Source organism: Muscardinus avellanarius (genome assembly GCF_963383645.1).
Source record: "Muscardinus avellanarius genome assembly, chromosome: X".
Taxonomy (NCBI): domain Eukaryota; kingdom Metazoa; phylum Chordata; class Mammalia; order Rodentia; family Gliridae; genus Muscardinus; species Muscardinus avellanarius.
In genome coordinates, this window is record NC_137792.1 from 101495079 (window position 1) to 101506694 (window position 11616).

Here is an 11616-nt window from a genome sequence, read left to right on the forward strand (position 1 = left end):
ATTGGCTCTGGGCGAAGGACAGTCAGAAGTATTCTTAAAGGGGAAAACCTTAATGGCTCCCCACAAACAGTCAAGCTGGGCATGGTGGTCCATGCCTGTAATCACAGTACTTGGAAGGCTGAGATAGGAGGATCGCAAATTCAAGACCAGCCTTAGCAAGTAAGCAAGACCCTTAGCAACTTAGTGAGACCCTGTTGAAAAAATAAAATAGGGTGAGAGAGAGAGAAAGAGAAAGAGAAAAGGCGAGAGATATAAAAAAAAATCCCAAGCAAAACCACGGGGGGTCTCAGAATGTCAACCTAAATCCCTAGATTAAACTGTCTTGAACAATGTGGGTGTTTCCAAAGTTGTACTAAGAAACCATTTCATGACTGCTTATATTAAAGTCATTCTGAGATGATTTAGAATGTCTTAGAACACTGTACTCAGATAACAGTATATTAAGCCACAAGGTCTGAACAGTCAAGAAGGATGGATTTCAATCATTAGTCAGGAACCCTCAACTTTAAATCATTTTTCCTACAAATACTCCACGCTTAATGCTTGAAATGATCTTACTGCCGTCTCTACAATTTTGTTGCAGCATAAGCTTCAATTTTAGAAAATAGCTGCTATATACTCGCATGAATATATAAAAGGTTTACTTATCAACTTTGCTGATGAACCAAAGCGAAAAAGGATTAACTAATTCACTGGAGGGCAGAATACCAATTCAAAATATTTTCAATAGGCTAAAATCAACAAAAATTCAATTACACAAATACAAGATGGGGGAAGCCTGACTTGACAGTGGCAGTTCATGTGAAAAGAACTTGGCGATTTTAGCTGACCACAAATGCACTTGAGTCAATAGTGTGCTGTCGCCTCAAAATGAGTAATTTTAGAGACTGTAATCTACATTAACAAAAGTAGGGTTGAGACATTCTTTTTGTACACTTGGCTGGTTGGCCCACATCTCTAACACTCTTGTCTGGTTCTGTTGGTGGTGCATTTTGAAAGGCAGTGGCAGCTTCAGGATCTCTCCTCTCTTCTCTTTTCTCTCTTCTCTCCTCTCCTCTCTTCTTCTTCTTCTTCTTCTTCTTCTTCTTCTTCTTCTTCTTCTTCTTCTTCTCTCTCTCTCTCTCTCTCTCTCTCTCTGTGTGTGTGTGTGTGTGTGTGTGTGTGTGTGTGTGTGTGTGTGGTACTGGGGGTGGAACCCAGGACTTCTCTACCTCTGGACTAAACTCCCAGACCTTTTTTATATTTTATTTGGAAACAGGGTCTCACTAAGTTGCTGAGAGCCTCACTAAGTAGCTGAGGCTGGCTTCCAACCTGCGCGATCCTCCTGTCTCAGCCTCCCAAGCGCGGGGATTACAAGCGTGCGCCACCACGCCCGGCAACAGCTTCAGGATTTCTACACAGGAAAGGCTTAAGATGCTGAGGTATTTAGGAATAAGATATCATAATGTCTGAAATTTCCTTGAAGATATTTCACCAAGAGAAAAGCGATGAAAATATGGCAAATGTTAACAACTGTTAAATCTAAGTGATGGGGTATATGAAAGCTCATTATGTGAAATCCCTTTCTCTTTATTTTTTAATATTTTCACTATGAATGGTAAAACAGAGGCACCGTGGTGAAGCTGAAAGGTGATTGCAGAGGGTGGCTATGAGACCAGACCCTGCATTTACATAGCAAGCACACATTTTTCACTTATAAACTGTGTTTATTAATAATGGGGGTGTTTTGGGTTTTTTTGTTTTGTTTTGTTTTGTTTGTTTTTGGGGTACTGGGGTAACACTTCTACCTCCAGGCTCCACTCCCATACCTATTTTTATACTCTTTTTTTTTTTTTTTTTTTTTTTTTGGAAACGGTCTCTTAAGCCAGCGCGGCTGGCTTCAAACCTGCACGATCCTCCTGTCTCCACCTCCCAAGCATGGGGATTACAAGCGTGCGCCGCCACACCCAGCTAATAGTGGTTTTGGTGAAGATAAACTGAGATTTGGAGAGCATAAGTTAAATTTCCCCAAGGTACTGTTATTGCTTAAAAAAAATCCTAATAAATCCTTCAGGTGGGCTTCAAAAGAATAATGCCAGGCATGGTAGTACATGCCTGTAATCCCAGTACTTGAGAGGCTGAGACAGGAGAATCCCAGATTTGAAGCCAGCCCTCAGTAGCTTCACAAGACCCTCAGCAATTTTAGGGAGAACCTGTTTCAAAATAAAAAGGGCTATGGGTATAGCTCAAAGGTAGAATGCCCCTGGGTTCAATCCCTAGCATATCACAAAAAATAGAAAAAAAAAAAAAGAACCACAGAAAATGTTAAGAGAAGCCAGGAAATATGAAGAGCTCCTGATAGAAGCTCCTGTCCCATAGCCTGCCCTCTCCCAGCTCTATCTTTACCATCCTTTGTATCAAACCACAGTTCTTATTATGAATGTTTTCTTTCCCACACCCTTAGTGTCACTCTCCGTGCCTGAAGGTACAAAAGTGTCCTTCTCCCTCTTCTTGCTACTGTTAGACCAATTTTCCTCCCTCTTTCATCAAAAACCCCAACCTGTATAAAGAGCACATTAGGTTATGCTGGTTGTCATCCCTCCTGCTGACTGTGATTCACCAACCTCATCTCCCAACTCCTCCCCCTCGTTCATTCACTAGAAATATTACCTCTTGGCTCACAGACTTTTTCTTTCCCTACTTCTACTGTGACTTCAATATCCACTTGGGCACATGGTCAATCCCTTGACCCCACCATCCTCTGAAGTCACATCGAAAACCTTTTGTTTCCCACCATCCTAGCTCAGCCACACACCCCCATGGTCAGACTGTAGATGTGCTCATTACCAATAACTGCTTCAACTTCAGAATTTCAACTTCAAGTCTCCTTCTCTCCCACATAATCTCAACCTTCAATCCATGGAAGCTACCACACTCACTGTCTAGCTGTCCTTTCCTGTCTTCCCTTTCCACACTATCCATGTTAAATTCCATGGCCCATCATTATAGCCCATAAATCTGCAAGTAGGAGAGGTGTTCTTACCTCCAATCTTCCTCACTAGGAGGTAAAATGCCCTGAATTCAATCCCCAGTACCAAATAAATAATTAAATAAGTAATGAAAAAGAGTAACTCCACTTATCTGGGGCTAGGTGGTAAATGCCTGTAATCCCAGCAATTCAAGAGGCTAAGGCAAGAGGATCACAAGTTCAAGGCAAGCCTGAGCAACTTAGCAAGATCTTATCTCAAAATAAAAAGAGGTTGGGGATATAACTCACTGTTAGTGTTCCTGAGTTCCAACCTTAGTACTCCAAAAAGAGAAAAGAATAACTCCACCTACACACCTACACAATAGAGTGGTCTCACTTTAATATTTGACCAGAAATCTCAAGTGAGCATTCATCAGTACCTGAAAATCCTAAATATTGCTCATCTCCATACAAGTCTATCAAGTTGCCTATGATTCTACACATGTGCCCTGCGGTCCCTCCTGTTACTATGGAGGAACTTTGCTTATTCCCATGTAAGACCAGTCCTTCCATTTGTGCACAGGATCCTTTGTACTCTCGGCCATATGAGCATTTTTCTCCAGTAGCTACTTCTCTTTTATGTCACAAATTTCTCTGCCCATCAGAGTGCTGATAGATCATTCCATCAACATATGAACAGGAAACAAATCTCCCTTCTGTATTTGTGTGTGTGTGTGTGTGTGTGTGTGTGTGTGTGTGTGTGTGTGTGATACTGGGAATGGAACTTAGGAGTGTGCTACCTCTGAGCTATACCTGCAGAACATTTTTATTTTTGTTTCAAAACAGCGTCTCACTAAATTACTGTACACTGAACTCAAACCTGTGATCCCCCTGTAACATTAGAGGTGTGTGCCACCTTGGCAATTAAATTTCTCTTCTTGAACACAACAAAAAAATTTCTTTGACCATACAAACTACTATGGTTTCCTCAAAATAGCCAGATATGGTGGCACACACCTATAATCCCAGTAGGGAATGGGAGGCTGAGACAGGAAGATCACAGATTTAAGGCCAGCCTCAGCAGTTTAGCAAGGCCCTTAGCAACTTAGTGAGACCCTGTCTCAAAATAAAGAATAAAATAAAGCTGGGGGTATAGCTCAGAGGCAAACTACCACTCGGTTTAAAAATCAAAACCCTCAAAATAGGTATCAACAGTGCCCTCACTCCCTCTACTCAGCACACCCAAAAGAAGTTTCTACATCGCTGGCAGCATTCTTATCAAGTTTGCCAGGGGCCACCATCAAATCAAATCCAAAGGCTATCTCTTTTTATTTCTCATTTTATTAAGCTTCTCAGCACATTTGGATTAGTATATTACTCTTTTATTTTGAAATACATTGCGGTTTCAATAACCACACTCTCCCCTGGGTTTTTTCTCCTACCTCTCAGCCATTTTTTTCTCAGGGTCCCTTAATGTTTCTTCCTTATGTTTGCAATTTGTGACCAATGGAGTGCTCCAAGGCTCCATTCTTGAATATGCCTACTGAGGACTTCCACACGGCAATCTCCACTACCAACTCTCCCTGTGCCCCAGATCATCCAATCTGTATATCCATACATGCATCTAATAATAATCTTAAATTTAACATATATATCAAATAAAGCTCTTGATGCTGTCCCTCTACCAGATCCACACTCAGTCTTCCCCACTTTAATAAATGGCATCACTTCTCTTCCAAGTATCCAGGCCAAAACCCTAGGGTATCTCCCGAGTCTTCTTTCTCACAAAACACTTTAACCCATCTGCAAATCCTGTTGGCTCTGCCTTCTATCCCAATCTAACTTCTCACCACCTCCAAGGCACCATCGGTTCTTGACTGGACTATTTCCAGAGCCGCTTAACTGTTCTCCCCACTTCTATTCTTATCCCCTAGTCTCCACAAAATTACAAAAGTGGTATTTTCAAAACGTAATTCATAGCACTTCATTACCCTACCTAAATCTTCCAGTGGATTTCAATCATGATTAGAACAAAATTCAAAAATTGCACTAACATTTCCCTCAGTCTGTCTCACCCCCTCACTTTATTCAGATGTCCACTCAAATGTCACTTTCTCAGAGAAGCACTTAGGTGATTATCCTCTCTCAACTAGCACTATCTCCTATTTCTTTAATTTGCTTCTATTTCCATTGTAGGATGTTATGGTTTGGATCTAAAATGTCCCCTGGAAGAGCTCATGTATTGATAAGGCAAACACATTCAGAGGTGAAATTATTGAATCATGAGGGTTCTAATCTCATCAGTGATAAATCCATTGATGGATTGATGAGATATTAATCCATTATTATTACTGAGTTGTAAGGTAGAAAGGGTGTAACTGGAGGAAGTGGGTCACTGAAAATGTATCCTTGGAGACTTTATATCTGCTCCTCATCTTCCCTTGCTGTCTCTCTGCTTCCTGCTGCCATGCCCTGAGCTATGCATACTTGGCCAGGCCTAACATGAACTGAAACCTCTCCTCTGAAATCTGCAGAACTGTGAGCTAATAATTTTTCCTTCCTCTAAGTTGTGGTCATAAGGTATGTTGGGTCACAACAGTGAGAATGCTGACTGAAACATAAGACCTATCATAACTAGTCATATTTGAGCACTTCCTTTCAATCTTACTCCTGCATTTAGAATATAGTCTCCACAAGAGCAGAGATATTGCCTGTTTTTTTTTTTCATTGATGGTACATACTGCTTAGGTCCTCAATAAATATTTGTTCAATAAATAACTGCATCCAGAAAAAAAAGTGATCCAAATAATCTAGAAATCATAACTTGTAAGAAAGACTTAAATGTGCCATAACTGCTTTTACATAAAATCCAAAAGGTGTTGTCTAATTTTGTGCAGAGAATAGGCACAAAACCTAAGGGGAAGAAGTTACAGAGAGGCAGTAGGTGGACACTGCTAAAAACCAGACTATGCCAGGTATGGTAGTACATACCTGTAATCCCAATACTTGGGAGGCAGATACAGGAGGATCACAGGTTTGAGGTTAGCCTCAGCAACTTACCAAGACCCTTAGCAACCTAGCGAGACTCTATTTCAAAATAAAAAGTAAAAGCCGGGCATGGTGGTGCACACCTGTAATTCAAGTACTTGGGAGGCTGAGACAGCAAGATCATGGGTTTAAGGACAGCCTCAGCCAGTAGTGAGACTTTTGTCAACCTAGTGAGACCCTGTTTAAAAATAAAATAGGGGGGGGGCAGGGGTGGCGCCCGAATGGGGGATGGGGGAGCGGCCTGGAGCCCTGGGAAGAGATCCATGGCCTAGGGCCTGAGGTGATGCAGAACCGGTCTGCTGAGGCCCAGCTTCGGCCTCCCGTAATACAAATGGCCTCAGGCATGGGCCCAGGAGGTTGTGAGCTTAAGGCTGACAAAGATTATCACTTTAAAGTGGATAATGATGAAAACGAGCACCAGTTATCATTAAGAACGGTCAGTTTAGGTGCTGGTGCAAAGGATGAGTTGCACATCGTGGAAGCAGAGGCAATGAACTATGAAGGCAGTCCAATTAAAGTAACATTGGCAACTTTGAAAATGTCTGTGCAGCCAGCGGTTTCTCTTGGGGGCTTTAAAATTACACCACCTGTGGTCTTAAGGTTGAAGTGTGGCTCGGGGCCTGTGCATATTAGTGGACAACATTTAGTAGCTGTGGAAGAAGATGCAGAGTCAGAAGATGAAGAAGAGGAAGATGTAAAACTCCTAAGTATATCTGGAAAGCGATCTGCCCCCTGGAAGTGGTAGCAAGGTACCGCAGAAAAAAGTAAAGCTTGCTGCTGATGAAGATGACGATGATGATGAAGATGATGATGAGGAGGAGGAGGAGGATTTTGATGATGAGGAAACTGAAGAAGTTCCAGTGAAAAAATCTGTATGAGATACTCCAGCCAAAAATGCGCAGAAATCTAACCAGAATGGAAAAGACTCAAAACCATCTACACCAAGATCAAAAGGTCAAGAATCCTTCAAAAAACAGGAAAAAAAAACCCCTAAAAACCCCCAAAGGACCTACTTCTGTAGAAGACATTAAAGCAAAGATGCAAGCAAGTATAGAAAAAGGCGGTTAACTACCCAAAATGGAGGCTAAATTCATCAATTACATGAAGAATTGCTTCTGGATGACTGACCAGGAGGCTATTCAAGATCTCTGGCAGTGGAGGAAGTCTCTTTAAGAATATTTGAGAATATTTTTTCTTTTTTTTTAGGTAAAACTATCATACATTTATTTATTTATTTATTTATTTATTTATTTATTTTTCAGAAAAAAACTATCCTAATATGGAATATGGACTCTAGATACCCAAAACGATCTCACAAAAGAACAAAGCTAGAAGATGCATATTTTCTGATTTCAAACCTTATAAAGCTACAATAATTGAAGAAAGAAAGCAAAAAGAAATATTGAAATGTTATCTTTAAGTCATCAAAAGCTTGGTATCAGACAAATGAAACTGTTCTGTGAGATTATCATTGTTAATTTGGGATAAATTGCTATAATACTAGATGTCAACCACTAAGCCAAGAATGGGATGGAGGGATGGAGAGGGAACGGGGTGGGGATAGGGTAAGGGCTAACTGGGCGACGTGTGCATGTATGTCTACAAAAGTTGTTTTTTTTTTATCCCATTACAATGTATGAACACAGTGTGACAATAAAAAAAATAAAAATAAAAATAAAAATAAAAATCCTAAACAAAATGTTAAATAAATAACATCTAGCAATACAAAAAAAAGTTGAAACAGTTTGTTAAAATTTTCCGTCTTATTTCATTTCTGTAACAGTTGATATCTGGCTGTGCTTTTTATAATGCAAAGTGAGAATTTTCCCTACCGTGTTTGATAAATGTTGTCCAGGTTTCATTGCCAAGAATGTGTTGTCCAAAATGCCTGTTTAGTTTTTAAAGATGGAACTCCATCCTTTGCTTGGTTTAAGTATGTATGGAATGTTATGATAGGACATAATAGTAGTGGTGGTCAGCCATGAAAATGGTGAGGAGACAAAAATATACATGTGAAATAAAGTCAGTATTTTAATAAAGTAAAAAAAATAAATAAAAATATAAATAAAAATAAAATAGGAGCTGAGCACGGTAAATAAACTCAGTATTTTAATAAAATAAAAATAAATAAATAAATAAATATAAATATAAATATAAATAAAATAGGAGCTGGGCACAGTGGTACATTCCTGTAATCCCAGTACTTGGAGGCTGAAACAGGAGGATCACCAGTTCAATGCCAGCCTCAGTAACTTAGCAAGGCTCTCAGCACCCTAACAAGACGTTGTTTCCAAATAAAAAATAAAATCAGACTGAGGCTGTAGCTTGGAGATACAATGCCTCTGGTTCAATTTCCAGTACCACAGATAGGTCAAACTTATTGCCTCATTTTTTTCAATCTTAAAAGCTATAAAAATTAGATCTGAGCTGGGCATAGTGGCGCATGCTTGTAATCCCAGTATTTGAGAGGCTGAGACAGGAGGATCACAGGCTCGTGTTCAGCCCCAGCTACTTAGTGAGGCACTCCAAAACTTAATGAAACCCTGTTTCAAAATAAAGAATAAAAAGCCGGACGTGGTGGCGCATGCTTGTAATCCCAGCATTTGGGAGGCTGAAACCAGAGGATTGCGGTTCGTGGATAGCCTCAGCTAATTCGTGAGGCCCTCTGCAACTTAGTGAGACCGTGTTTCAAAATAAAGAATAAAAATATGGCAAGGGGGTGTGGCTCAGAGGTCAAATGCCTCTGGGTTCCATCCCCAGACCCACACACAAAAAAAAGAAAGAATAAAAAAATTAGAGAGCTGGGAGTGTAGTTTTAAGATAGAATGCCCTGGGTTCTGTACCGTAAAAAATTAGATCAGATTATTATCTCCATTTTATAGACAAGTAAATCAATCTCATATATTCAACGTAAAACCTTCACTGTACTGTACTGTCTCCAAATGCCTCTACAGGGGAAGTACTTTGTGACAAGGAGACTGTAATAGCAGCTATTTGCAAAAGTATGGTCCACAAACACATGTAAGTCCCTAAAATTCTTTCAAGTGTTTAATGAGGTCAAAACTATTTTTATAATAACTAAGATATTATTTTCTTTTTTTACTTTCATTCTCTCATGAATGTACACTCAAATTTCCTAGAAGCTATATGATATTTCAAGAGTCAATGCTGTGATAGATAACTAAATGTATGTTTGCATATTCTTTTGTTCTCAGGTTCTGATTTTCATTTGGTAAATATTGATAGGCATGAATAACAGAAGCAAAGCACTTTGGAGTCCTTGATAACTTTCAAGAGTGTTATTGGCCCTAAGATCAAGAAGCCTGAGAACCACTGCTGAAAAACAGAGGGTCTGAAATTCAAAGGCCTAAAGTCCTTTCAACTCAGTGACTCAAGGCTTTCAGTGGAATTTTTTTGAAAATAGAATTAACCTCAAACCTTGTTTTGGCACAATTCCTAGATGTGGCAATTCTTTGTTGTCAAATGTCTATGTTCTTTTCACTGCCTTAATCACCACCATGGAATTTTTCAATGAAGACTTAGTGTGCCACATGAGCTCAGGCGCTATGGGCAGAAATGAAAGCGTGTGCAGCAATACAATATGGCCATTCTCAACATTCTCTGTCAGTTTTCATCTGGGGATTATTTTGTTTGGTGTTTTGTTCTGGATATTTGTTTAACTTATAAAATAAAAAGAAGGACCTTCTCTAAAGCACATGATGTACTTTATTTTTTTATTTAATTAATTAATTTATTTTTATTGGTGCACTGTATTCATACATCAAAGTAGGATACATACTTTTGTAGACATACATGCACACTTTTCCCAGTCAGCCCCCACCCAATCCCCACCCCATTCTCTCCCCATCCCTCCCTCCCATGCTTGGCTTAGTAGTTGACATCTAGTATTATGGCAATTTATCTCAAATTAAAAATGATAATCTCACATAACAGTTTCATTTGTCTGATACCAAGCTTTTGATGACTTAAAGATAACATTTCAATATTTCTTTTTGCTTTCTTTCTTACCAGAGAATTTTTTTTCTATTTTTTAGGTGAAACTATCATATATTTATATATATTTATTTTTCAGAAAAAAATCTATCCTAATATGGAATATGGACTCTAGGTACCCAAAACGATCTTGAAAAAGAACAAAGCTAGAATATATATATTTTCTGATTTCAAACCATATAAAGCTACAATAATTGAAACAGTGTAGTACTATTCTAAAGGCAGATATATAAACCATTGGAGTTAAATAAAAGCCTAGAGCTAAATTCTTCCCTATATTGTCAAGCCAAAAATTTCCTACCCAGCAAAACTTTCTATCAAATTAGATGGAGAAATAAGAAGCTTCCAAGACAAACAGAAATTGAAGGAATTTATGTCTTCAAAACCAGCACTAGAGAAAATACTCAAAGAGATTAACTACAAAGAAGAAATAGGTAACACACTCCAGAACTAGAGAAACAAGATTTTCCATCCAACAGACAACTAAGATTGGTTATCTGTGGAGATTCATTATTTATGTTAGTCTTTTACCTATCTCTAAAGGGTATTGTTTGCCTTTATTGTTGTTAATTTCTAGGATTTCTAGTTGGAATATTAATATACCTTCAGATATAGCATTTGGAAATATTTTATCCCATTCTATTAGTAACTGTTAACTCTGTTTACATTGTCTTTGGATATACACATAATGTACTTTAACAAACATATCAAAGTCAATCACTAAGCCAAGCATGAGAAGGAGGGAGGGGGAGGGAAGGGGGTGGAAACTGGGTAAGGGCTAATTGGGTGATGTGTGCATGTACGTCTCCACCATCTTGCATCCCATTAAGATGTATAACTACAAGCTGGGCATGATGGCGCACTCTTGTAATCCTAGCATTTGGGAGGCTAAGACTGGAGGATTGCAGTTCGCGGACAGCCTCAGCTACTTAGTGAGGCCCTCCACAACTTAGTGAGACCCTGTTACAAAATAAAGAATAAAAATTTAGGGCAATGCGTGTAGCTCAGAGGTCAAATGCTCCTGGATTTCATCCCCAGACCATAAAAAAAAAAGTATAACTACAATGCACCAGTAAAAAAATAAATAAAATATTTTTTTGGTGGTACTGGGGTTCCTGGAAGCCCTTCTACTTCCGGGCTATACTCCCAGACCTATTTTTTTTATACTTTAAAATTTGGAAACTGGGTCTCTTAAGCCAGCGCGGCTGGCTTCAAACCTGTGCAATCCTCCTGTCTCTGCCTCCCAAGCACGGGGATTACAAGCGTGTGCCACCACCCCCGGCTAAATAAAACATTTTCTAAAACACTGATATGGGTTTGTTAGTTTTCCATTTTTTAAGTTTTGTTAAAACTTAACAAAGTTCTAACTCTTGGGGTTTTTGCTTATTTATTTGCTGAGTCAGTTTCCTTTTATTAGCCCAAGTAATTTGGAGTTTGGGTTTTCTTGTTGTTGTTGGTGGTGGTGGTGATGGTGGTGGTGGTAGTGGTGTTGTGTGTGTACTGTGGTACTGGGAATTGAACCCAGGGGCATGCTACCTCTGAGCTACACCCTCAGCCCTATTTTTTCATTTTGAAACAAGATCTCACTAAATTTCTAATGGTCTCAT

At 39.2% G+C, this 11616-nt stretch overlaps 1 pseudogene across 1 annotated transcript; it reads left to right on the forward strand.

The window, feature by feature from the left end:
• The first annotated feature begins 6391 nt into the window (after positions 1 to 6391).
• On the forward strand, positions 6392 to 7447 carry LOC308279118 (nucleophosmin-like; annotated as a pseudogene). The gene has a single exon. The product of its transcript is annotated as a nucleophosmin-like (transcript).
• The last annotated feature ends 4169 nt before the right edge of the window (positions 7448 to 11616 follow it).